The sequence below is a fragment of the Melanerpes formicivorus genome, unplaced genomic scaffold (assembly GCF_026170545.1).
Source record: "Melanerpes formicivorus ecotype bairdi unplaced genomic scaffold, bMelFor1.0.p_v2 SCAF_2, whole genome shotgun sequence".
NCBI lineage: Eukaryota > Metazoa > Chordata > Aves > Piciformes > Picidae > Melanerpes > Melanerpes formicivorus.
The window spans coordinates 38,226,664-38,253,550 of record NW_027142354.1 but is presented as its reverse complement, the minus strand read 5'-3'; the positions used below and the strand labels follow the sequence as shown (position 1 = coordinate 38,253,550).

Below are 26,887 nucleotides of genomic sequence, written 5' to 3'. Positions count from 1 at the left end.
ACCTGGTTTGGTTTATTCTAAATAAAGGTATTCTATTAACCAGTACCCCCAGGTCCCTCTCCAAGTTGCAGCTTTCTGACCACACATCCCCAAGTCTGTGGCTTGCCATGGTGTTGTTGTGACCGAGATGTAGGACCTGGCACATGGCCTTGTTGAACTTCATACAATTAGCCTTAGCCTATCACTCTAACCTGTCCAGGTCCCACGGTAAAGCTTCCCTACCCTCTAGCAGATCAACACAGCCACTCAGCCTAGTGTCATCTGCAGACTTACTAAGGGTGCACTCAATCCCCACCTTGAGATCACTAATAAAGATATCAAAGAGTAGAGACCCCAGTACTGAATCCTGGGGAATGTGAAACTGCTCTTTGCTGGCTCTCTACTCCCCTTACAGAGCTGTAAAGCCTCCATTCTTGTAAGACACCTCCCAGGTACCTCCAGGTTATGCAAAAGTATGAATTCTTCACACCATACAAGTTTTGCACCAGACACTGTGCACAAAGATCTCCTGTGAGAAGACAGACTCAGAATCCCAACCTGGGCTTATGCACCTGCTCCTTTAAAGAGTCCTGGGGCAAGCCAGCTCTTCCACAACTGGCTGGCAGATAGAGAAAGGTGGGAACAGACAGGCTGCTGTTCAGGGTTTCTATGGCAGAGTAGTAGGATTGTATTAAGCTCCTCTTAACACATTATGCAGAGTCCTAAGTCTTTAGCTGAGCCAGGACTACAATCCTCTTACACGTCTTTGTTGGAATTCCGTGAGTTGCATGCATGCACGCACACACACCAGCACAGAGGAGCCTTCAGGAGCGGCTTACCCCTCACAGGTGACAAACGACACCAGGCAAGTTTGTGCTGGAAAGCCCTCAAGCTATCAGTCACCCAGAGATGAGAGATGGCTTTTGGCTCCCCCAAGCTTAAGGCATGTTGTGATTGCCTTCTTTTTATTTACGGGTAACGGAATGGCTTATTAAGATTGGCTTGTCCTTTCTTGCTGGGGATTTTTTTGTGTGTGTTTGTTTTCTGTTTCCAGCATATTCATATGAAGTCTTTACCTCCCCTGACCTCCAGCAACAAAGCAACTTGTGTTTTGGGTTTGACAGTCTGTGACAGATGTTTGCGACGAGCAAAGCTCGCCTCCGTGCAGGACATCAGGACAAAGCTGGGGTGCTGCAGCTAGGGTGGACATGGCTGCCAGCAGTGCTTGTGTGTGTAGGCAAGAGAGATCCTGCTTCACTTGGAAATGGGGTTTCCCAGACCTCGTTCACAATGCAGGTGCAATGAGAAGGGGCTTGTAATAGCTGTCAGGGTTTTCCTCCTTCATTGCTGTGCTCCAATATCCTAAGTATTAACTGGTTAGTTATTCAGGCTGGGAAATGAAACATTTATTTGGGATTTCCAGCGTCCTCCCATCTAGGGACTGGGCTTTTAACAATGTCTGAGAAAAATCCAAACCATTCAGACAGTGTTCAGGTGTCTGATGTTGAGGTTCCAGGTCACATAGCCAAAACACTCTACAGAAAGACACATGAGTCCTCTCCTTGGAAGATGACATTCTCTGCTGTCCTGAGATCCCATGGGCAATATCAGCTGGAGTCCCAGGTCTGTGTTAGACCAAGGCCTACACAAGTTGAGAGAATCATGGAATTACAGAATCAATGAGGTTGGAAAAGACCTCAAAGATCATCAAATCCAACCTGTCACCCAACACCTTGTGACTACTAAATGACTACTGCTATGGTGACTTCACCGCCTCCCTGGGCAGCACATTCCAATGGCTAACAACTCTTTCTGTGAAGAACTTTCTCCTCACCTCAAGCCTAAACTTCCCCTGGCACAGCTTGAGACTGTGTCCTCTTGTTCTGGTTGCCTAGGAGAAGAGACCAACCCCCACCTGGCTGCATCCCGCCTTCAGGTAGTTGTAGACAGCAATAAGGTCTCCCCTGAGCCTCCTCTTCTCCAGGCTAAACATGACCCTTGGGTTCTCGCTGCTTGCCCACATGGGTACATTTTTATTTTAGTTTTTTTTTCTCTCTGGTAGAGTCTCCCTATCTGTCCTTCCCTCCATACAAGCTCTGGCCAATGCCTGCAACTGAGGCTGCTCTGAACAGCCTTGCACAGCAACTGAAACTGTAGAAGAAGTGGCTCGTGAGCCAGATGGATAGGGAAGAGTAAGATAAGTGGCATATTGAGTGCCAAATGCAGTCCTGAGGGTTTCTAAGGCGCCAGGCCTGCAAGTATGTGTCCTGGTGCTCAGCAGACTCCCCTGGTGAAGTCATGCCAGCAAAGGAGACTCCAGGACCCACAGAGAATGTGGTATTGCCAGTGCCTGGGGCCATGGGTGAGGAGTGGCTGTCCTGTACTGAGGCTGTCCTTCTCGGGGTTACCTCAGATCCCACTTGCTGGTCTGCATTGAGGCTCAGTGGCAATTATGGGCAGGTTGTCCTGTGGGATGCTGTAACCCAGGGAAGTGCAGCTTTGCTGGTGTTGAGCCAACCTTGGTACAGCAAAGCTTTTGTTTTGTCTTGCCAGCCATGAGATATTTTGAGTGCCTATGGATAACTTTGAGATTGTGATAGTGTCTCTGGATTTTTGTCATCATGGTATTAAAAAACCCACAAAAACAAACAAACAAACAAACCCCAGCTCTGCCAAAAGTGGTGTGGTGTACTCATCCTAGCACTTACTGTAAACATCTCCATACAGAATTATGCAGGTCATTTTAAACATTTGTTCCTCCTTCACACAATCCACTTAATGTCTTCCCTCTGCAGAAGTAAAAGGCTGGTTCCGCTCCTCAGGCAGACCGTGGTTTAGGGGCTGTACACCATCCCCGTCCTCCTGTGCTGTTACCTAAGCCTCAAGCAGGCAATCCTAGACAAAGCAGGAGAGATCTCAGAGCTACAGCTCTCCCCAGAGCTGCTGCTGAACTACAAATAGCTCCGAGGGGTGCAGAAATACTCCACTGTGCCCTTGCATTACCTTCAGCAGGGCAGAAGGAGTGCTGTGAGGTGGCAGCTCTTTCACTTGGAGCCTGTATGTTCCAGCCTCACCTTAACATCTCATTCCCTTAACGACTTAAAGAGTCCATGTTCCTTGCATGTGTCTACTTTGGGTTTCGCAATCTTCTCTGCTCTGCCTTGTCTTTCCATTTGTGGCCTCACCAAATACTTACAGGGGTGAAAGGCCCATAGCAGAGCTGCCTGGCTGCCGGCCAGGGTGTGCAGTGTTTGTGCTCACAGCTCTGCCTGACAGTGTCCCTTGCATATTATCTCACATGCAGCTCTGCTGCCGCTCTGTCCAGATCCAGAACATCTCCACCATTCTTCCAACCTGGTGCCTTTCACATCTCTGTCTTCTGACCTCCTGCCTGAGCTGCAGTGAACCTCTCAGAGAGCCCAGAGCTTTTCCAGCCCTGTTTCCACCGGTACTTCCTTAAGATGCCCTCAGTTCCCTCTGGTTCTGGACTTAAGCTTCTATTCAGAGGTCTTGTTAGTCACCGTTTTTTGGAATCTCAATGGGGATAGGACTAAAATTCCCATATTTGTGTTACTGTTGACTCATATTTTAGGAATAAGTACTCACTGAAGTATGAAGGCTCATTCCTGACTTATTTTAAACATAATATATGTAATTCCTAGGCCTTTGCTGACATGTATTTTACTTACTGTCCTGTCTGGTCTAAAGAGTACTATGCAGGGAAAGCTTTGTTCTGTCAGAGGATTGATTAGTAGCTAGATGTCTATGGTGCCCTCCATCAAAACCATGCTCATGATCACTTGAGAACAGTGCTTTTGTGAAGAAAATGCTCCAAGAAGAGGGAAGAAACTCTTGTGGCTCCTGTGGTACTTCAGTGTCTCTTATCTCCTTCATGAAACTGAAATGTGAAGAACACTGGTTTTCTGAAGATCGTCTGCTGAGTTGGTGTGCGAGTCCAGCTCTCAGCTTGAGGCCATGTTTCCTGTACCAGCGACATTGTGCTTTACATTGGGATTGTAATCTTGGCATTGTGGCAGCTCTAATTTTTACTTAAAGAGCAAAGCAATCCGAGCTAACCTACCCATCCCTGTTTAAAGCTGGGCCAAGTCACAACTGAGCACCACTTATGAAATAGTAACTGGAGCTCTGGAAACTAAACTACTATATTTATTCAGCCTGAGGTGAAGTCTGTCACCAGATAATTGCAAAGGGGAATGAACTTATTCCAGTACGGTCAGTTTGACTGTTTCATCCCTTGAAAGCTCAGTTCATAGTTCCTGTTTGTTAACTGCAACTGAGCTGCACGCAGAGGCTTTGTGCTGGGGGATCTCCCTGAGAGATAGGATGAAATGGTGCCTGTCTCAAAGAATTTGTAGGAGGGGATGGCTTTCTCATACAAGTTTGCAGCAGGACTTCTTGTTTAGGCACCACAATTTCTTATATTATCTGTGTTTCTCTTAGGAAACACTCGGGGTGTTTTCTAGTGGATCTGTGAGTCTAAAGCAGGGGAGAAAGAGAAATCCTTTTGTAGGGGGAAGAGAAGGGAAGTGAAGAAAAGTTTGGGCAGAGAGGAGATGTGGCATGGTTTAGCAGTGAAAGACTGATGAGGCAGAAGGGATTGAAAGGAGCTGACACCCAAGAACAATGCAACACGGCAAAGAAAAGGTCAAGATCAAGCATGCTGGAGGAGTGTCTCTGGCAAAGAAGGTGTCTTGTGCTGCTGGTTGCATGCAGATGTGGTCTGCACACCGTCCCAAACCTACCAGCAGTTTCTCCTGAACTGGAACCAGCTGCAGAGAGGCTGCCAAACCCACTTTCCTGGACACTCAGCTCAGATGCTGGTTGACCTCCCATCAGAGAATTGGCCTGGCTTCTGGAAATAAAGCCGCTCTAATCACACTCCTTTCATGCTCACTGCTTGTAAAGCGGCCAAACTATTGTTTGCAGGGCCTGAATTACAGAGCTGCATGTGTGCAACTGAAACAAAATCCCCAAACCCAAAGAGCGGGGCAGCAAGTCTTCACGCCTTTGAACTTGTTGAGGGGGAGAGGTCATCACCAAGTGTGTATCTGTGTATGGTCCTCCTTGCAAAGGCTTCGAGCTACTTGCTCTCTACCACACTGAACTGCCAGGATGCTGCCAGTCATCTTGCAGCATTGCTTTAAATTCAGTTTGCATGTATGTATGATCCTACTTGCAAAGGCTTCGAACTACTTGCTCTCTGGCACACTGAACTGCCAGGATGTATGGTCCTGCTTGCAAAGGCTTCAAACTACTTGCTCTCTGGCACACTGAACTGCCAGGATGTATGGGCCTGCTTGCAAAGGCTTTGAACTACTTGCTCTCTGGCACACTGAACTGCCAGGATGCTGTCCCATAGTCTTGCAGCATTGCTTTAAATTCAGTTTGCCATGCGACATCTGATCTGTCGTCTGCAGGATGTGAGTCCCTCCACACTAGTACCTGTCATGTTCATTTTTGCATTTAGTACCCCACTCTTTCAAAAATGTGTATTCCCATGCATCACAACTGGGACAAAAACATAAATATTTATGGATCAGGTGGAGAAGTGCTGTCCATTCTGATCATAGCAGATGTCTGAATCAACTTCATGGCTCCATAGCTCTGCCATCCGTTCTAAGTCCAGACATTATTATTATCAGTTCCATCAGAGAAATCCTGCAAAATGCTTTGCAGTGCTTGGTTCTGGACTAAGCAAGCTTGGGGGCAAATTCCATCTCAACCCCATGGCCTCAAAATTGATTTATCAGAAGCAATAAGGGGCGTTTTTGTTGTGGAAGTCTGACATGTTTTACATAGTTCCTATTCCAATGCAGCATTTGAATACCATGATAAATACTTCTTTAAAACAAATCTTGCATAACTCTTCTGCCACATAGCACCCTGAGACAGTGAGTTCCAGCTAATCTGATAAGATGATAGTAAGGTCACATGCAACATTCTGGGGTGTCTTGTTGCTGGGTTGTACAACTGGAAGTTTAGGCTATCTCTCTTCTGCAGCTTGATCAACATTTATTTTTATGACAGCTCCTTTCCATCTGTCTTCCCTCCAAATCAAACATTCACTGCTCTGCCTAGAGGTAAATCCCAGAGGCATTGTGGGGGCATTGTAGCAGGGCTATATACAAGTGTGTCAGGGAACAAGCGTGCCAGGGAACAAGTGTCTTCCCACTTCTTTCAGCTCTTCATCATCACCATCTTGTCTCCTGAGTTTGACAGGATAGCCAAGCTCCCAAAAGGAGTCATGGTGCTAGAGGAGTTCCTAGAGGGCTGCAGATGAGCTGCTCCAGCCTTTTTGAACAAATAAGCTCCTGCAGAACTTGGAGGAAGACAAAGTGAAGGATTTTACAGATAACCTCACAATGGGAACCCAGAGGTATTGAGTAACTTCACCATCCATCCTGGCTTGGTGCAGCTTTTCACTCCATTCCCTAAGGCCAGGATAGCCTCAGTGTACATGAATACAGCATGCCACTGGAAGTGTGTGGCACAGTGCTGATAAGCCCTGGCCCCACAACAATTCAGTAGAGGCCCAGTTTGACCTCATCCAGCTCTCTAAAGGTAGCTATTGCCTTAAGCAGCAGCACTTTGGGAGCTGCAAGTCAAGTCAAGACTGACAGCAGCAGATATTCTCCTGGACAGGAAGACCAGTGCTGGCTCTCAGGAAACCTCAGTGTGTGCTGAAATGGGAATAGTGCCTTTTCATTAGCCCACAGGAGTACTGGCATGTGCCTGCTTATGTGCCAGCAGGTATTAATGCCCATCAGAGCGTGCCAACCAGCAGGCACTGTCTAATCCTGCTGCTGTATAATGAATAAAATTATTGAATGGGTAAACTGAAGGTCAGAGAATGAGAATGAAGCTGTCTAGTGCAGAGCTGCTGTGCTCTGCAGAGATCTCTGGTGCCTTCCTTATTCATGCTCCTAGGAGCCTGATTTTTCTTTCTAAGTCTAGATGTCTGTATTCAAGGAGGAGGTTATGAAGAACCCAGCTGGAATAGAAGGGTCAAGACTAGTTTCAGCTCCAGATAATTCTGCCTGCTTGTGCTTATCTAGTCTGTCACTCTGTTCAGTGGTTTTACTTCTCAGCTCAGGCTCTTCTAAGTGACTGCACTTTCTGAACTTAACAGCATATTTTTGCAGACAGTGTCTGCTTCTAGAAGTGATAGTGCTTGATGTTTATAGTTACAACAAAGGGTTGGCATGAAGAAAGGCTTTTGCTTTTAATTGCTCTTATGGAAACCGAGGTCACTGATAAATCTTGTGTACCACGTTGGAGTGCCATAAAGCAAGAGATCACATCTGTGGGGAGGTGTGGATAGGACAGGTGACCCCAAACTCACCAGCAAGGTATTCCATTCCATGTGCATCATATTCAGTATAAAGCTGATAAATGGCTGGTGTTTGAGGAGGACTCAGTCTGTTCTGCCTGCAATCCCAATCTGTGTGTTCTTGAATCTAGTTCCCAAATCAGGCTCTTGAATCTGGTTCCTGTCTGCTGTTGAGTCCAGTATGGGACTTTCCCAGTGTCTGCCCACAGCATTGGTGAATGCTGGAGGAGGGTTGAGTTCAATATTGGTTATGTATATATTTATAAATTTCATTTTATTGTTGTAATTTTCATCAAAGTTGGTTTAGTTCTCCAATCTATAAGTCACTCTTCCTTATTCCCTTTCTCTTCCCTTTGGGGAGAGGACTTAATGAGCATCTGTCATTTGTTTAGCAGCCAGCCACACCCTAATCCTTGACATAGTCATAGCTGGATATCACAGTACAGTGTATCAGTTTCAGGTGATTATTGAAAGCTGGGACTGGTGCCTGACAAAATAAATTGAGGTTCTTCAAGGAAGGAGTGTTCCTTACCTTCAGCCTGTTACAGGCTTTGCAATGTGACTGTAGTATGGAGTGCAAAAGCGCCCAAGAAAGAAAGGATATACCTGATACCACAATACCGTAGTGCTGCAGGTGTGGAAAATGGAGCAGGAAGCAAAAGTGGCAGGTGTATGTCCAAACTACCCACAGGTGAGAGGTACAGGAAGGGAAAGGAAAGTGGAAACCTGAGAGGTGGATCTGAGGGAGGCAACAAGCCCAAGTGACTTCTTTGTATCTGCTCTTTATTATAAGCAAAATCTTCCATCTCTAGGTCTCATCTCTCTTTCCCATTGTACAAAGAACTGAAGACTCTGAAGATCACAGAATCACAGAGAATCAAGGTTGGAAAAGACCTTTGAGATCATTAAGTCCAACCTATCACCCAACACTATCTAATCAACTAAACCATGGCACTAAGTGCCCCATCCAGATCTTCTCCTACTCAAATCTGGATCTGCTGCCCATGTACTAGGACCAGATAACTGCTCATGGTAGACAAGTGCAGCTCTCCTTCTGGAAGAGCTCTCTCTTCTCTTTACTGTTCTTTGTAACTCATGCACTTGTGCCTGTAGACCAAAGGGCTTCCATCTCATACTCATATTGTCTCCCTACTCACACAGGAGAGACCACGGGGTTCATTGTGTCATGGACTGTTCCTGTTTAGCTGTAGGAGAGTTCAACTCTGCCAGCTAAACCCTTTGGCTCTTCTCCAGCCCAGCAGTCTCCTGGCTTCACACAGCCTGATCCCAGAAGCAAGCCCCCTCCCCCACACACAGATGGATGGGAAAACAACCCCCAAAAACCCCTTCTGGGCTGGGATAAAGAGTTTGCTGAGATGGTAACACTACACAATTACCCTAGCAGAAAGTGTGTGGGGTTTTGTTTATTGAACTTAATGCTGGCCTATCAAAATCTTGTCTGGCTTTGTCAATAAATTAGCTAAAATCCAAGAGGAATGGAACATCCTGAAAGTAACCATATTAAACATCTAGCAATCACTAAAAGTTAATAATTCCTACTTGAATATTATTTTAACATCCATTCTTTCTCAACAGCACTGGTTTCACAGTCTACCCCTTTTCCACCCCATTTCCCTCCTCTCCTCCCCTCCCCTCCCCTCCCCTCCCCTCCCCTCCCCTCCCCTCCCCTCCCCTTCCCTCCCCTCCCCTCCCCTCCCCTCCCCTCCCCTCCCCTCCCCTCCCCTTCCCTCCCCTCCCCTCCAATCCCAGAGCACCTGGGCTCTATTTGAGTCTCCTCCCACCCCAGGTGTGGCCACTTTGCCCTCCCTACCCACTCCCCTTTTTAATCCCCCCTAGGAAAGGCAGAAGCCTCAAACTGAGCCCATCTGGGCTGGAAGATCCTCCTCTCATCACTGGTGAGTCCCCATGGTGTACACCGGGTGATGGTTGTGGTGATAACAAAGGCCAGGGGGCCTGGTGGCCCCCTGGTTAGGTAAGAAGTGTGTTGATGGTTACTCCAATATCATCCATGGGTGCTGGCTGGGTCTCCTTAGTGGGGCTGAGCTCCTCTGTCTTGGCTGGTTGAGGGTCTTGCCTCTGTCTCTGGGATGGGTGCAAAAATGGTGATGGTGGAGCGGGAGCTGTTTAGGTGGGAGGGGAGGATGTTGTTAGAGGGAGCAGGAGCTGCTTTGGGAAGATGGGGGGGGGGAGGGGTGGGGTGTGTGTGTGTGGGTTAAACCAGATGACCTTCAGAGGCCATTTAATTCACAGAAGGAAGAAGGGGGTTGCTGCTTTACTCTGTAAGATCTCAAGGAAGAGTTGGATGCTGAAGATTTTGGATGAACTCTGAAGGAAACTGCCTTTGAGCAGCCTTCAACTGAAAGGACTGATCTGTGTTCTTAGGCTGTTCCAGGAGTGAGGAACAGGGTTCTCTCTGTCTGAGGTCCAGAGAGATATGAATGCTTAATTAATTTCTCTAAATGCAGATTTGCCCATCATCTGTATTTTAAAAAAAATATATACCCAGAGATAGTGGGAGGGAACCAAAAGCTGAGGCTAGTGCACAACAGCCCTGTTAATCACTTACTAGTGTTTAGTTGGTGCCTATAATGTGTGTGTGGAGATGACTCTGAGCTCTAAGCTTGTGGTTCCTATATGGAACTTCTCGCTGTATCCAGACTTTGTTTACCTTCAACTGGCCTCACCAGGAAATATATCAGTAGAGGTATTGACCTGTGCAATTGATTTTTTTTTGTATGTCACTTTCTTCTCTGGGACTGTGTTCATGTGAGAAAATACCAAGATCAGAATGCTACTATGGACCCCTACAAGACTTCCCTGCCATGAGGATGTCTCCTCCCTGCCAGTGAAACTCTCTGAAGGAATGAGAGTTCAAGTACTGGTATCTGTTGGTACATCGACCAGTCAGGACTGAGAGGGTTGAAGGCCTAGGAGGTAAACTCATTTATCTTGTTAATGCCAAATGTTTCTCTTGAGCAGAATATGGTGGTTCAGGCTGGGTGCCCCCCTTGCTGCTGCCACATGGGACACACCCCTGGTGTCCTGAGGGTCCATCCCAGTGGGTGGACATCAGAAGCTGCATATTTCATTCCATAATGTCCTGCCCCCTACAAAAACCACCTGCAGCGTTCTGCACTTCCTCTTTCTTCCCTCACTGCTTCTATGGAGGTGGTCACTGTCTGGTAATGGGGGTGGGGGGGGGGAGTCCTCTCATGGTCTCTTGGGCCTGGCTAGGCCTAAGGCTGTGAGGAGAAGGGCAAAGGGCAGTCTCAGATCTGGCCAGCTGAGATTAGCCTAACAGTGGAGGTGGGGGAAGAAAGAGCCCTGGGGGGTTTTGGGTGTACCCTCAGATGGGGAGAGGGAAGTGTTAGGATGCTTCTGGATATCTCCTTTTGTCACTGCTTGTGGTTCTCTGTAAAATAGTCACTGTTTTTTTCCATTTAAACTTTCCACCACTTCTGCAATCTGTTTGTCTGAGTCACATTTTTTCTGCCCGTGGTGGAAGGGAAGGATCAGCCTTTCAACCCACCACACAGAGGTGCCTGGAGAATGTCTTGAGGGCCAGCCCAAAAGGGTCCTTGGGCAACATTCATAGAATCGTAGAATCAATAGGTTTGGAAAAGACCTCAAAGATCAAGTCCAACCTGTCACCCAACACCTCATGACTACTAAACCATGGCACCAAGTGCCACATCTAGTCCCCTCTTGAACTCCTCCAGAGATGGTGACTCCACTGCCTCCTTGGGCAGCACATTCCAATGGCCAACAATTCTCTCTGTGAAGAACTTTCTTCTCACCTTGAGCCTAAACCTCCCTGGTGCAGTTTGAGACTGTCCCCTCTTGTTCTGGTGCTGATTGCCTGGGAGAAGAGACCAACTTGAAAGAAGTCATCCAGTCCCTAGACTACTAAGTGGCTATGTGGTTTCTCTGCACTCCTTGGTTCTCATGGGAAGTCTGGCATTCAAACCCTCCTCTGCAGCAGGTCGTCTCTTGACATCCAGGATCTCCCTGCTACTACCACTCTCTTGGGAGCTCTGCTGTCCCACTGGCCTTGGGGTGATGTTGGTTATAGGGTGGGAGCTTGAAGGTGGGGAATCATGAATGGTACTGTTTTGGAATCTGCAGGTTAAGATTCTGAGATGGCTTCAGTTCATGAAGCCAGCTCCTAAAGGCATAGGGAGTGAGAGTCTCTCTGATGGGGAAAATCTGGGGTGGTTAGCACTCATCCAGGTACAGCTCTGTACACTCATAGGCTACCTCTGCTCAAAGAAACCTTTTCCATCATACGGGTTTGCTCACTCAAGCCATAAGGCAAAACCCAGCAGTATGTGAAGCTCAGCATCCAAAACCATCCCATTGGCCCTGAATGAAGGCCTCGTGCACAAGCCCTATGAGGAGAGGCTGAGGGAGCTGGGGTTGTTTAGCCTGGAGAAGAGGAGGCTCAGGGGAGACCTCATCACTCTCTACAGCTACCTGAAAGGAGGCTGCAGCCATGTGGGGGTTGGTCTTTTCTCCCAGGCAACCAGCACCAGAATGAGAAGACACAGTCTCAAGCTGTGCCAGGGGAAGTTTAGGCTCGAGGTGAGGAGAAAGTTCTTCACTGAGAGAGTCGTTAGCTGTTGGAATGGGCTGCCCAGGGAGGTGGTGGAGTCACCATCCCTGGAGGTGTTCAAGAGGGGATTGGGCATGGCACTTGGTGCCATGGTTTAGTCATGAGGTATGTGGTGACTGGTTAGACTTGATCTTTGAGGTCTCTTCCAACCTTGGTGATACTGTGTAATTTTAGGTGGTAATTGAGAAAAAACATTTCCTAGGACCTGTTGTCCACTATTCATGAAAGGAAGACATCTGATGGACAAAAAGAAGCATAATGGTATAGCCATTCCTCTTGTCATTCAGTGACAAAATCCATAGCCACATGTCATAATCCCTAACAGAGGCCTAGATTGAAGGTGTTATCATGTGGCTGTGGAACATGATCTTTCTTCAGTTCAGGCTGGATAGCTTTTAAGCAAAGAATGTACTAGAAGGATTACAAAGAGAGCTGAGGGATGAGCTAAAAATAACAGGAGGGACATTTTCAGGAAGAATGAAAAAATTGAGTCTCATTGCAGTGATATTTGCTTATGGGCTTACAAAAAGAATGGGTGGAAATCTGCTAACTGAACAATTTTCAGTCTCTATTTTCTTCTGCTCTAGCTGTCCTGAATTTTGCTAGTCCCTTTTCTTTACTGGGTATGAGTTGGAGGACTTGCTAACAAGTGAGACCAAGATTTCTTTTATCCTCCTCACCTCAAATTTGGCTCAAACCCCCCTAGAGTTAGGCAGATGGAAGGCATTTTCAATTGTTCTAAGGACAGCTAACATTATTCATCTGGATGTAGTGAGCTTCTGAAAAAGGCTGCTCCATACATATTTTGGAACCTACTTTTGCTCACCAACATCTGAAAGGTTGGGCTGCACTACTGTCCAGCTGCTGCACTCCAAGGTGGGGGGAATAGAAGAGAATTCAGCTCTCAGCTTCTCTAAAGCAACAGCTTGAGCTCTAATATTCACAGGCAGCACAAGCTTCTGGCAGCAGATTAGTCTTCAGGCATTTTTTTGGACTATAGCCTTAATTTAAAGGCTCTTGGATGTGCAGTCCTGCCCTGAGCTGCCCATCAGTCACACTAATGTGCAGAGGAGACTGGGAGGAACTGATCCCATCATTATTTTGGGCAATGCTTAGTTCTTCATCTGCACCTCCCTTTTTTCCCCTCTTCTCAGCTTTTTCAGGCCTGCACACTCCAAAAGAAAGCAGGGAGTACCTCAGACCCTGCTAGCTTTGGAAAGCATGCAGACCTTACCATACATGTTAGCAAAGATTCCTTGCCAATGATTCTGTTGGCACCTTTTTTTCTGCTGCTCACCTGGAGGTCATCCCATTGGAAAGGCTCTGGGGACAAATCTCCACTACACATTCATAACTTGCATGTGTTCTTCCAAGCTAACTCTTCTTGCTTTTCTTTGATCCATCCAGGCCAGTGGCAGCAGGCAGGGGCTGGAGCCATGGAAGCACAAGCCAGGCTATTTAGTTTGAGGAAAAATTCCCATTTACTACTGGGAGAGTCACTCTCAGGAGTCCTATGTGAATGATAAGACTAGACAAATGAGATCCTCATTGATATCAAGCATGTTCAGTGGTCCTTGCAGCTAATGAATGGTTTCCCACTAAATTCATTGCCTTGTGGATTAGGACCTATGGACAGAGAGGGCAATAACCAGACAACAACCAGAGCTGTAAAGTCTGACAGAGTCCCTCTGGGGAAGGAGCTGCCTTGCAGTACCATATCCAAAGAGAAAGGGTTAAGGGAGATGCTGGAGCTGATCTTCTGTCCTCCTGAGGAGGATAGGTGGCACAAAATATAAGATTTGGGGGATTTGGGACAGTTTCCATCAGCAGAAGATGGCTTTTCAATCAGGTCCATTTCTTTGAGGGTCTGAAATGTCCCTAAAAAGAAGGTTGAGGGCCTGAGAGGCAATGGTACTGTAACCTGTGAAGAGCAGGTGGGTTGTAAGATACACTTCTGTTTTTAGGCATCAATTTCAAGTGGAAAAGGCTTTGGTATCATATTCTGGCTGCTTTTCAAGGGCATTGCTTGGACACAAATATACTTCCCCCCCCCCCCCCCCCCCTTTGTATCTTGCCCACTTTCTTCTCAGACTCCCCCACCCCCTCTTCTCCTGAAAGGTGACCAGCTCAGCTGGGGCCCTTGTGATCTGTGCCAGTGGTCAGAGAGGCTGGAGTGAGCTGGCTGTTGCATGGCTGAAATGGCACGTATGCACTGCCATGCTGTGTCTTGTGCCTCTGGTTGCACAGCAACCCAGAGGCACACACTAGGGGCCCAGCCAGCTGCTAGGGCTGGCCTCCCTAGCACATGGTCCTCAGCACCCCTCCAAAAGCTGGAGGGGAATGAGCATCCCTGATGTCAAGGAAAGACTCAGTTGATGGTGCCCAGTGTGAGCCCTGGGGAGTGCACAGCAAATACTCTGAGTTCTTGGCAGGCCAAAACAAGGGCTGATGGCTTTATTTATTTATTTTTGGTGGGGAGGAGTGGTATAGGACAGAGAAGGTTGTGATTTAAATATCTATCCTGTTGCCAACCAAAAATGTCAGTGGGGTGTAGAATTACTATTGACTTTGCAGGTCAGCGTTTGCCCCCCTCCACTCCCATCCCCCACAACTTGCCTCTCTAACTCAGCTCTCCCTGTGCTGTCTCTCACTCAGCCATCAGGGCTGCTATAAAGGGAAAGCAATCCTCACTGGCTGACACTGGAGACGTTTAATTCCTCCCTTCCCCAGCTGAACCAGTGCCCTGACTTCCCCTGCTCCCCTTAGTCCTCTCTCCCACCAGACCTGCTGGCCTCCTGATTTCTCCTTTTGATCTGTAGTTAATAACCCACATTGTGCAAAATCAGCTTGCTTCCCAGCAGGCCCCACAATGAGTTCTCCAGGTGGTGCACGGTGCCAAGATGGGTGTGGAAAGCATAGATAATCTCTGACCTTTATTCTATCTCTGGCTTTATTCTAGTTTTGGGTACTCTTCCTGTCATGCTCCCTTTACATTTGGTCAATGCCAAATGCTTTCACTTTCAGACCATTTTATGACTCTCAAGGGCTTCAAGGCTTTTAATGTCTTCCTCTTTCCTTTCACAGATATTTTGATTAAGCTCAGCTGGGCTCTTCAAAGGGTGGAATGAGAGGAAAAGTCCACAGCCACTGCCTGGTGTTGCCTTTCACAAAACTCTCCAGCAGGGCTCTTTCCAACAGTTGCAGGGCACACAGGAGCCATGTAAGGTAGGATGTGGGCTCAGATGTCAACCTTGACTGATCCTGAGCTACCAGTGAGGTATGGAGATGAAGTACCCAGTTAGGATCATGTTGCCAAGGGCTTAGCTGCAGGAAGGGGAAGGTGTTGTTGAAGGGGTCTTCTGGCATTAGCATGTATAGGGAGGTAAAAAGGTGTGGTAAAAGGACTCTTAAAAACTTCCTCAGAAAAACACACCAAGGAGAGCCTTAACAAGCAGCTCCTCACGAGTGTGGGATCAGCAAGTAGCATGGACTGAAACACAGAGGGTGTTCTGGACTCTGGGTGCTGCCTATGTGCTGAGTTGCTGATGAAGAGATACCCAGGAATGTGCAAATTAGAATTTGTTCCATGCCTCTTCCAATTAGTTCCAGTCCAAGGAGTTCCAGTTGTTCCAGCCCAAAATCACCACTTTGAGTCAAGACACTTGCAACAGGAGATTATTTCAAGCTTTCATCACCCAGGGCAGAGCATGAGCATGAGAAATTGCAGCTCCAGGGAGGGGAAAAACCCAACCACAACTCCAAATAGTTTCAGAAGGTTGCAGAACCCAATCAAAAGAAGTGCTTAAAATAAAAGTGCCACCCAGACTATTAAAACAGACAATGTGTAAGTGCATCCTGGCAAGCAGGAGAGAACTTTCATGGTCTGATGTGGTCAGTACAGGATTCCAAAAAGGTGTCTAAGTAGATCATCAAATTGAGACTTATCCTTATTCCAGGAGGATATTGAATCAGGGCACTGTGAATCAAAAAGCCATTGGGCTGCCTGTTGATTTAAAAGACCACTTCTTGTCAGCAGCAATTCTCCTCACAGCTTGCAGCTGCAAGAGTGAAGCATGCTGGAGTATGGGCTGAATCTCCTGTGAGGAGGTAGGGGTGACTTTTTGCCCTCCTTCTGGTATCATTGGTGCTTCCCTGCCCCTCTTCCTTCACAGAGGGATGATACAGGGTGTGATCAACACTGCTATGAGATAAAGTGGTCTCAAATATACAGGCCAGTATAAGTCTGTACAGGCAGCCCAGCACTGATCTTCTGTGCCTGTGCTTCCCCAGTTCCAGCTTATCCTTTTATGCTGCACATGCAGAACATACTACACAGTAGTAGGTGTTGCAAAAGGCCAATTCATGGCATCTTTCTGCTCCATCTCTAGGGCTGGTTCCTACAGACCTAATGCATAAGCAAGACACGTTGGCCAGAGTAGGAACACTGCCAGTTTTAAGTCCTAAACTGGTATGTCTACTCATTACTCTCTGGTATTTCTGTCATCCCTGCTACCTCTTTCTGTTTTGTTTTCCAGTGAGTGGAAAACAAATTCTTTTTCCTTCATCAAACCAGGGAACAGGCTGTAAAGCTGATTCTCAATTGGAGGAAAAAGTTGAACTCCTCTTGCTGCCTCACTGTGTAACTGGTCCAAGATGTGGTTGCTCTGTATTGCTTTGCTGCATCAGACTAATGGAAAATGCTGGTTTTGATGAGTGGCCAAGTTTTCACTGGATTATAATAACTACTAGGAACAGCACCAAGAGTGACTTTTGAGAGAACAGGAGCAGATATGTTTGCATCTTGGGTCCTTAGCAATTGTACCTGGCACTGATTGGGTCCTTCAGACATAAAGGGCCACATCACGGTGGAAAGAAACTGGATCTCTTTACATAGGTTACCTGTGCCTTGCAAACCACAGGAGTGTGGGGTGGGGAGGCAGATGGATTTAAGGGAGAGCTGGGAGCAGGCTGTGGGCCCCCACTTTTGTGGATCTGTCACACCCCCATAGTGGCTGCATGATAGCAGGCTGTGATATGTGGGGAGCAGCAATGGGATTCATCCAGTGCTCCCAGTCTGCAGGAATGTGTGCCTCCCTTCTACACTCTGTTCAAACTGTGAAACAGACCACTGCATGCTAAGGGCCAAGACTGGCCTTTCCAGCTCCTAGTGCCTGCCTCAAACACATGTGAAGGCTAGTGTTGTGTGACTATGGGGTGCTGCACATGGCCAACCTCATGTTGGGAGGATAGGCATTTACCTCTGTGCACAGCAAAAAGAAAAACACAAAGCAACCCCAGCCCTATGCCTTTCTGCGGTTTTTCTTACATGATGCCACGTAGGTGGGTGGCTACTCCCAATGCAATTGGAACAATCCCAGGCACTGATGTAGGCTGGGCAGCGACTGGCTTGAGAACAGCCCTGAGGAAAAGGACTTGGGTGCTGGTGGCTGAGAAGGTCTACATAAGCCACCAGTGAGCACTTGCAGCCCAGAAAGCAAATCATATCCTGGGCTGCATCAAGAGAAGCAGAACCAGCAGACTGAGGGAGGTGATTCTTCCCCTCTACTCTGCACTGGTGAGACCCCACCTGGAGTACTGCATACAGTTCTGGAGCCCCTATTACAGGAAGGATCTGGATGTGCTGGAAGATGGCCAGAGAAGGTCCATAAGGATGATCAGAGGGCTGGAGCACCTCTCCTATGGAGATAGACTGAAAGAATTGGGGCTCTTCAGCCTGGAGAAGAGCAGGCTCTGAGGAGACCCTATTGTGGCCTTCCAGTATCTGAAGGGGGCTACAGGAAACCTGGGCAGGGACTTGTTAGGGTGTCAGGTCAGGATAGGACTAGGAGGAATGGGTTAAAAAATAGGAATGGGTAGCTCCAGATTGGATGTAGGAAAGAAGTACTTTACCATGAGTGTGGTAAGATGCTGGAACAGGTTGCCCAGGGAGGTGGTAGAAGTCCCATCCCTAGAGGTTTTCAAGGCCAGGCTGAATGTGGCTGTGAGCAACCTGATCTAGTGCGAGATGTCCCTGCCCATGGCAGGGGGGTTGGAACTAGATGATCCTTGAGGTCCCTTCCAACAATTCTATGATTCTACTGAGAACTAACCCTGAGTCAGCTGCAGGACCTAATGAGCAGCCATTTGCAACCAACCACAGCAGGAAATCTCTGTGCAGCCTGAGCCTGTGTCTAATGACAGCTGAGTGGCAGATTGGCATAGAAACATGACTGATCCAGTTGTGTGAGAGGCTGAGCATCTTCCCAGGATCAGTCTCTTCCTGCAGAGAAAGGTACTTGAGAAGTGCCAAGAGTATCATGGACTGCTGTTTTAGAAATGGATTGTCTCAGCAGAGACCCCATTATGTTGACATATCTGCTATTAACATCTTATTTAGCATCACACAATGAAAGCCATGAGGGCTTTATGTGAGCCACAAGCAAGAGATGTATCTCAGAATGTATCTGATGTAAGAACATCGCTTAGTGTTTGTGCAGGACTATGGCAGGTCTCCACAGGACGCTTGGGTCAGAATGGAGCTTGTCTTAACTGTGTTGTTATTCTGAGGCCCAGGACTTGTGCAGCACCCGACTTTGGCCACAACAACCCCATGTAGAGCTACAGGCTAGGGTCAGAGTGGCTGGAGAGCAGCCAGGCAGAGAGGGACCTGGGGGTGCCGATTGACAGCTGGCTGAACATGAGCCAGCAGTGGACCCAGGTGGCCAAGAAGGCTAATGGCATCCTGGCCTGCATCAGGAACAGTGTGGCCAGCAGGAGCAGGGAAGTCATTGTGCCCCTGTACTCTGCACTGCTTAGGCCACACCTTGAGTCCTGTGTCCAGTTCTGGGCCCCTCAGTTTAAGAAGGACATTGAGACTCTTCAATGTGTCCAGAGAAGGGCAGAGAGGCTGGGGAGAGGCCTTGAGCATAGCCCTATGAGGAGAGGCTGAGGGAGCTGGGGTTGCTTAGCCTGGAGAAGAGGAGGCTCAAGGGAGACCTCATTACTCTCTACAACTACCTGAAGAGTAGTTGTAGCCAGGAGGGAGTTGGTCTCTTCTCTCAAGCAACCAGCACCAGAATGAGAAGACACAGTCTCAAGTTGTGCCAGGGGAAGTTTAGGCTTGAGGTGAGGAGAGAGTCCTTCACTGAGAGAGTCATTTGCTATTGGAATGTGCTGCCCAGGGCGGTGGTGGAGTCACCATCCCTGGAGGTGTTCAAGAGGGGATTGGACGTGGCACTTGGTGCCATGGTTTAGTCATGAGGTCTGTGGTGACAGGTTGGACTTGATGATCTTTGAGGTCTCTTCCAACCTTGGCAATACTGTGACTTCAAGAGTGATCCAGATGCTCAGTGTTTCCAATACTGACAAAGAAAGCTGTTCTGAGCTTCCGGCTGCTCTCAGTACTGTCAATCCAAAATGTGCCTTGTGCTAATGTGTGTCTGCTCAGCAGCCAGAAGAAAAGCAAAATGTATTTGAAGGGAGGGAATGGGACGAAATGTTATGAAATAAAAGATCAGAGGATCAAGAGCACTTTTGAGGCTCAAACATGCCACACACAAGCTCTGGGCCTGCCGTCAGCCGGAAAACATCAGTTTAAAATTCCACAATAGCCCTGGTATTTAATCCTTCTAATGCAAATTCCCCCCACCCCAGTCCTAGATCGGCACTACTACTGTGGTGGCACAACCCGAGCCTTTAAGCCCTTTTGAAGTATGCAAGAGTCCCTGTTTCTCAGCAGGAGGGCTGGGAAGCTATGTCAACAATGTCAAAAATGTTCCTGTGATTACTGTACCTTTCTGAGCAGAAACCAGGAGAGAAAGCAATTAATGCCTCCTAATCTGGCTCATAAATAAAACTTGTTCTCCATGGAGGCGTCCTCTCTGTAGCCCCTGATTAGGATGGCTGTCACCTCTGAGCCTGCAATAGTGGGAGGAAGGACACCCATTATCTCCCTCTGCCCCACACAAGTGTTAGGTGTACACTTCGGCAAGTGAAGCCACGTGTCTGCATGCAGTTGAAAGCAGTATGGTGTGTCTTTGTGATATTCTCCATAGTTTGGTTCCCAAAGTAGCCAGATATTGCTGCTCTTGGCCAACTGCTGTGCTGAGTAGCTCTAATCCAAAGGGTGAGGCAAGGGGAAGAAGCCAGAAGGCACAGGTGTTGACATATGATGATGATCAGAGCTGTAGACCACTTCAAGCCAGACAGAGGGAGGGGCACAGTGCGTATTGGCAGATAGTACAGCCTTATCAACAGCTGAAGTGCATGCCAAGTATTTCCACCAGCCTTCCCTGTATAAGCAAGGTGACTTCCTATCAGCATTAGGAATGAGACCTTGGAGAGCTGGGAGCACCGCTCACAGACCAGCTCTCAGAGGGCATCTGAGTGTGTCTACATTGCACAGGTACTCCAGGTCTTTGGCACACAGGTGCTTTGGCCTTGGGTGTCCTGGGGTCTTTCCCATGGGCTTCAAGAGGAGTTGTGTGATCCAGAGCAGAAAGGAAGCCTCCTCTCTTTTAGGTGAGGCATATTCATTAGAGACTGGACAGAACTGCAGCAGAGCTCAAACTGTCTCACAGGCCTGCATGAGAAGTATGCATCTAAAGGCCCCTCGTATGCATGGGGTGGGAAACGTGTGGGTGAATGAGCTCCCAGGAGAGAATAATGCACCATATGAGAGAAGGGAAGGAAACATAAACATAGATGTATGTGAAAGTGTGGAGAGACTGGGCATAGCTGGTGAGATCATGGCAGGGGATAGGGCTGTGATAGGATAAACCCAGGATGTCAGGAGTGATGATGGCAGGTGTGCTGGGGGAAGGTGGCTCAGTGCAGCCCAGGAAGGCTTATGTTGGCATTGCAAGCTTGTGGGAGGTTTGGGGGTAGAAAGGGCCAAAAGATGGGCAGGCTGGAAAGGAGCCAGTCGTGGTTACTGTGGTGCTGGTTGTCCTCACCACCTCCTGCAGGAGGTCCAAGCATCTGTGACACCACCCTCAGCTCCAAGAGACAGACTGTGGGAGACAAAGAACATCACATTCATGTTTTTGCTCAACAATAATACCAAAGTTTATCACTGAATTGTAACCCAGGTCTCAGCCCCACATCTGAGACCTGAGCCAACCTATTGCTTCCCAGCTCACATGCATGGAAGACACCTCAGTTGAAAGATAAGCATTTGAGGCATGCAAGCCTTTCCCATGGGCATATACCACAGAGCTCAATGCACCTTGCAGGGGAACTCATGACTTTGCCAGGAGCTCCTGTCTGTAGGGGCCCAGTCCTCTTTCACCCTCCTGGCAAAGCCATGCTGAGGAGCTGTGGGAAACAAGTGCATCCAAGCACACCCACTGCCAGGGCACAGTGCCTCTGCAGCACTTTAGGTGAGCATGCAGGAAGTGTTGTACCTGTTTGACTTTAGCAGCACAAAAATACTACCCCTAAGTGACGAAGGGGAAAACCATTTCAGATCCTGCTTCATCCTGTGCAGTGCTGAGTTATTTGACTTATTTTCCCCTGCATGGAGTGAGGGGTGATACAGGAATTTGGGATTCAGGAATTTGTTGTATAGCATTTCCCCCCCTTTGTTGACTGTGTAAGACCGCAGCGAAGCCAGGCTTGGCACTACCGTCCCCATCAGCAATTCTGCTAAGAGGAATTTGAGTTTTTATGGTCACTGATAAGATTAAACTCTTTGTTGCAGCTGGCTGAGGCAGACTTGGCTGCAGTAAAAGCACTGCTGCTAGGCCAGAGTGAAGGTAGTTTGGTTGCTCTCCTTGGGAATTCACACACTTGCAAATGTTTGGATTTCATCCCGGCTGCAGTCTTAACTCCACATTTGCTGGTGTGTGGAAGACCAGATCAGTGAATACAAAGGACGGGGGTGGGTTTCTCCTCACTTTTTTTTTGCTGGGCACTGCTGAGACCCAAAGTACCCCTGCCAATCTCCTTTGAGGAGAGACACCAAGGGACAGCATCAGGTGTAGCTCCTCTTCCTCTTTTGAGGATGGTGCTCCTCAAACAGGTCTTAACAAGGGCAAGAGTAGAAAGACAATCAGTACCTTGTGGTCTGCAGTTCTCTTCTTTATGCAGCCTAGGGAAGCTTTCAAGGATGTCAACTAAGGATGTCTTCTGGGACTAGATGATAGTCCCCTGGTCTTCCCTCCATTATATGCCTTCAAAGTTTACTAATGTCCCCACCTCCAGTACTGTAGAAAATATTATTCCCTAGCAAATCCAAACAAGATCTTCAGCTTCTACATTGAAATGTTGGTCCTATGTTGAGTCAGCAGAAGCCTGGGGACTTCTTGGTGCTCCTTTCTCTTTGCCAGCTTTCTGAGGCACCCAATGGAAGGAGATTGGCTGCCTTTGCTCACCTCTGGTTCCTCTTCCCACCTGGAGGGCCACGCTCCCACCCCAGGGCCTGGCACTGAGGAGCCCTAGGACCCCAAGGAGGGGCAACACTGGTGAAGAAGCATCAGAAAGATTGCTGGCAGTTCTTGTTTGCTATTTCCTCTGCTAGTAGGTAGAGATGTTGCTGGGTCTAAATTATGGGACTCTTGCCCATAACACACCCTAATCTCATAAATGTGAAAAAAATTACTATTATCAAGTGCACTATGGCTCTGAACACCAGCATCAGGTGTGCTTAATGAACTGTATTTCCATAGAATTCTTAGGGTTGGAAGGGACCTCAAGAATCATCTAGTTCCAACCCCCCTGCAATAGGCAGGGACCCTTCACACTAGATCAGGTTGCTCAGAGCCACATCCAGCCTGGCCTTAAAAACCTCCAGGGATGGGGCTTCTATCACCTCCCTGGGCAACCTGTTCCAGTGTCTCACCACCCTCATGGTGAAGAACTTCTTCCTAACATCCAATCTCCAATCTGAATCTACCCATTCCTGTTTTTCTTCTGTTCCCCCTAGTCCTGTCATTACCTGACATCCTAAAATGTCCCTCCCCAGCTTTCTTGTAGGCCCCTATAAGATACTGGAAAGCCACAATTAGGTCTCCTCAGAACCTTCTCTTCTCCAGGCTGAACAGCCCCAACTCTTTCAGTCTGTCCTCACAGGAGAGGTGCTGCAGCCCTCTGATCATCCTCATGGCCCTTCTCTGGACACGTTCCAGGTTCTTCCTGTAATAGGGGCTAAATGCTAATGCAGTGATTGGCCTTTGGTAGACACACCCACAAAGGGTCAGTTCAGTTCGCCTTTGGTTGGAAATACCTCAAATGAAGCAGATATTCTTTTGCTTAAAAATTTAAGAGGAGGGAACATTGTGACTTCAAGTTGTAAGATACCCAGCTTGAGTCATGTCTTGTACACAGGTCATGGTCTGGTTGAAGTGGGTCAGGGGGAAATGGGATATGCCGTGTCAAGACAGTACAGCTTTCTGAGAGCTTGACTTTTTCCTTGCATAAAGCCACTGGGTGTACAGGAACCAAACTGGGTGAGCTGAGGTCCCCCATACCCCTTCTGCTTGTACCAGGAGGTAAGGTATTCTGGGGCAGGTGGGCAGCACTGCTTCTATTTTAAGTAGCTTTCTGCTACTTTCTGAGATGCCATCCTGGTCCTGCAAGACATCTGTAAGACAAGTCCACTTCAACCATGTTCTCTTGTGAAATAAACCAGTGCTGTTAACTGGGTTTACAAAAACCAAGGTTGAAGAAGTTGGGTTTGTCTTTGTAGATCAAGGCCCAAGAGGTTTGCCCCAGGGTCACAGGGAGGCAGTGGCACAACAAGGAGGTAACTGAGGCTTGCCTGTGCCTAGGGCAGAGGCTGTAACCCCCAGTGAAGCCTCCCTGCAGCCATGGTGATACTTTCAAGGGACTGCAGAGCAAACTGAGAACCAGGGTGCTGCATCCTCTGGGATAGCCGTGTGGCAGTCCTCACAGAGAGTACTTCAGAGAGACAGCAGCAGCAGGTGCAATGAGTGAAAGAAATAAATGAAATAAAATATGGACAGAGCAAGATGTACAAACATGTGCAGCTCTATGTCAGATAAACAGGGTGGGTGTCAGAAGACCTTGCTCTGAGCCTCCTGGGGTCTAGTCCTGCTTCTAGAGGCAAGAGCAGGGACACAATCCCATGGCATTGGAATTTCACATAATTTGAAATGGATGTTCTTGGAAACAATGTGCAAGGCCCCTCAATTTAGGAAGGACATTGAGACACTTGAATGTGTCAGAGAAGGGCAACGAGGCTGGGGAGAGGCCTCAAGCACAGCCCTACGAGGAGAGGCTGAGGGAGCTGGGGTTGCTTAGCCTGGAGAAGAGGAGGCTCAGGGCAGACCTTACTGCTCTCTACAACTCCCTGAAGGGAGGTTGTAGCCAGGTAGGGGTTGATCTCTTCTCCCAGGCAACCAGCACCAGAACAAGAGGACACAGTCTCAAGCTGCACCAGGGGAACTTTAAGCTCAAGGTGAGGAGAAAGTTCTTGACAGAGTTGTTAGCTGTTGGAATGTGCTGCCCAGGGTGGTGGTGGAGTCACCATCCCTGGATGTGTTCAAAAGGGGATTGGACGTGACACTTGATGCCATGGTTTAGTAGTCATGAGGTGTTGGGTGACAGGTTGGACTTGATGATCTTTGAGGTCTCTTCCAACCTTATTGGTTCTATGATTCTAAGGCAGCACCATGGCCGTGACCTGCCACATAGATCCATTAGTCCAGACTACAAAGCAGTTACCATCCTGCTGTTGGAGTGCTCTCATCCCAAGCACAGTGTTACACAGAGCACTTGCCATCACTCCAAGTGGTGGTGCAGATGTTGGGAGCTGCAGCTTCTGGAGATGGGGTTCACACTACAATCTGTGGGCCTTCAGTGATGTCATATTTCAGCAGGGCTGCCACCAGCAGAGGTCCTGAAATACCAGTTTTAATTAAAACCTCTATTTTCTATTGTTCTGCACAGCTCATAAATGCTGACTACTGCTTTTTCACCTCACCAGGGCTGAGTCCACACTTTAAAACATGTCATGTGTCAGTCACAGCCCATGGGGGCTGCAGGACTCACAATCTAAAGCTGGGCTCAATCAGAGAAATGTGTAGGAAACAAATGGAAGAGAACAGAGGAACAGTGCGGTCAGTAGTGGGAGGTCCTGGATGTAAACAAAGAGAAAGAGAAAATCTGGGGGTCAAGTGGGTAAAAAGAAAGAAAATGAAAAAAAAAGGAGGTAGACAAATACCTGTGGTAAAGAAACACCAGATGCCTTTCTTGGAATCAGTGTATTTTAGGCACTGTGTGTCTAGAGCTGTCCTCACATCTCTTGTGAGCATCAGTCAATGTAGAAGTGCACAATGGGGAGAAACAAAGAAAGAATAGGTGTATTAAACATTTGTAGATTTAGATGAAATCTTCCAAGGACTGAGTGGAACTGGCCTTCCAGTTTAGGCTTTCTCCTGCCTGCTACAGCAATTCACATCACCCTTTCTGAAGAGCAGAAGTTCTCATTTCTTTCTAAATGTTTTGCAATCACTGCACTCTACTTGGAGCCCTCTCTTTCCAAAGCAAGGCTGGCCCTCCTTAGTAGCCTGTGCATGACCTTATGAGTACTGTGTCCAGTTCTGGACCCCTCAGTAGAGGAAAGATGTTGACTTGCTGGAACGTGTCCAGAGAAGGGCAACAAAGCTGGGAAGGGGTTTGGAGCACAAGCCCTATGAGGAGAGGCTGAGGGAGCTGGGGGTGCTTGGCCTGGAGAAGAGGAGGCTCAGGGGAGACCTTATTGCTCTCTACAACTACCTGAAGGGAGGTTGTAGACAGGTAGGGGTTGGTCTCTTGTCCCAGGCAGCCAGCACCAGAACAAGAGGACACAGTCTCAAGCTGTGCCAAGGGAGGTTTAGGCTGGTTGTTAGGAAGAAGTTCTTCATAGAAAGAGTGATTTGCCATTGGAATGTGCTGCCCAGGGAGGTGGTGGAGTCACCATCACTGGAGGTGTTTAAGAAGAGACTGGATGAGGTGCTTGGTGCCATGGTTTAGTTGATCAGATGGTGTTGGATGATAGGTTGGACTTGATGATCTCAAAGGTCTCTTCCAACCTGGTTAATTCTATTCTATTCCTACAGCAGCCAGCTGGGCTTTGGCTCTTAGAGTGTGTTGAGAAGGTAGTCACACAGGGTGCCACAGGCAGACACCTTGCAGCAGTCAGCAAAGCTCCCTTGAGCATGGTCCAAGTCTAGCTGAAGCTGAAGGCTGGCATCTGAGACAAGATGATCCTTTTTTCCTTCTGTTGAGTCCAGTCTCCTGGCCACACAGGTCTGGCCTTCTACTGTTTTACTGTAGGGATATGAAAGGCTGTTACAGGTATGTCTTCAAAGTGGACCTTACAGCCATGGTAACTTGCAAATGGCATGTTCTCTCTGACCCTCTCAGTGTGGTTTGGACCACCATACAAGCTTGGCCGGTGGTTCCTTGGCTTGAAGTCAGCATCTGTGAGCTGGAAGAAGTTGGAGCCATTTACATAACACACAGATGCCCTGTGAAGGAGGTGACTGTGACCCTGGGGAGGAGGAATGATGCAGATGAGAAGGCTGCTGGCTCAGGTTGGCATCTCACCCTTCCACTGTTCATGGAAGGAGAAGGTAAGGATTGTGTCGCCTTATCTCCCATCACCTGTAGATGGCTCTTTCATACTCTGGTAAGGCTGAAGGAAAGCTGCCTTGGTCCAGTGCTGCTGAAAAGCTGCCAGTGATACGGCTACAGTGGCCTCTAAGAGGGAGGAAAGGGGAGGAAAATGACCCCCCTGTAACCTCCAAAACTATGTTTGGCTCACATTGAAGCAGAAAGGAAAGCTTAAATCCTGTGCCTGCCCCTTCCTCTGACTTCCCATGCCTAAACCAAGTAGTTACTTGTCTTGCTTGTGATGATGTCATGGAAGCAAAGCTCTTGGAACTGACCTCATGCTCTTGCCCTCCTGCCTGACAGAGGTA

At 48.0% G+C, this 26,887-nt stretch overlaps 1 long non-coding RNA gene across 1 annotated transcript; it reads left to right on the top strand.

Moving 5' to 3' along the window:
• Nucleotides 1-9,636: 9,636 nt before the first annotated feature.
• LOC137445745 (uncharacterized) lies at nucleotides 9,637-26,533 on the top strand. Its single transcript, XR_010988477.1, has 3 exons — nucleotides 9,637-10,285; nucleotides 15,048-15,188; nucleotides 26,331-26,533. It is a non-coding gene; the product is annotated as an uncharacterized lncRNA (long non-coding RNA).
• The last annotated feature ends 354 nt before the right edge of the window (nucleotides 26,534-26,887 follow it).